The sequence below is a fragment of the Bison bison genome, unplaced genomic scaffold (assembly GCF_000754665.1).
Source record: "Bison bison bison isolate TAMUID 2011002044 unplaced genomic scaffold, Bison_UMD1.0 scf7180017864169, whole genome shotgun sequence".
Lineage (NCBI taxonomy): Eukaryota > Metazoa > Chordata > Mammalia > Artiodactyla > Bovidae > Bison > Bison bison.
This window is the reverse complement of record NW_011494741.1, coordinates 74,835-75,777: the sequence shown is the minus strand read 5'-3', so window position 1 is coordinate 75,777 and position 943 is coordinate 74,835.

Below are 943 nucleotides of genomic sequence, written 5' to 3'. Positions count from 1 at the left end.
GCCCTGGCGACGCACCTGCCCGGGGCCAGTGGGCCCTCCTGCCATAACCGCGGCCCCAGGTCTGGGGTGTGAGCCGGCTGCATCTCTGATGGTCACAAGGCTGTATGCTGACCTGAAATCACCATGTTTACGGATGAACCAACATCTTCACGGTGCAACTTCTGTCGTCTTGCAAGAGGCAGAAATTCGTTCAGAGGTGGGGGTGGGTGGGGAGGGCAGGAAGGTGAGACGAGCCCTCGGACCCTGGAAAGGAGGTGCAACAGTGTGTGCAGGACAGGGCGCGGCCACCCGGCCTCTGGCTCCAGCCGAGTCCCTCTGCCTGGTGGCCTCGGTGTCATCATCGTCACACTCGTCTTGCCCCGCCCCGGGAGCAGGGGGCCCGGACACCCATTTGGACCCAGGCCCGCAGGGCGGGCCTGGGCACAGCCCACCGCAGCCTCCGGGCATTGCCCCCCAACCTGGCTGAGGCCTCCAGGCCCTCCAGGGCCCCGTCCAGGATGGCACCCCCCGGCTGGACGTCTGCCCTGACAAGGGCGCCTGTGCCCTCACAGGTGTGCGACGCATGGGACACGGGAGCAGGATCCGTTCCCTTACAGTTCTGCCCGGAGGCCACGGTCGCCTCCACCTGCTGGTCCACGTCCCCTGGAGAAGTTCCCGGGGCCTGGAGGTGCGGCGGCTCTGGCCTCCTTGGCCCTGAGATCTTGGGTGTAACAGTTACCCCCCAGTCACCCACAAGCCCTTGCCCGCCAGGCCCACCATGACAATCCCGATAGGTCTAATGAGCCTGGAGCCCCTCATGGTGAGCCTCGTCCTAGGGGTGCAGCTCAGGAGCACAGAGGCCCCCAAGGCTCCCGCACCCTGAGCTCAGCACGGGGCTGTGGGGGACAGCCGCTGCCCAGTGGAGTCCTCGGAGCTTTATAGACCCTGATGGAGATGCAGGCAT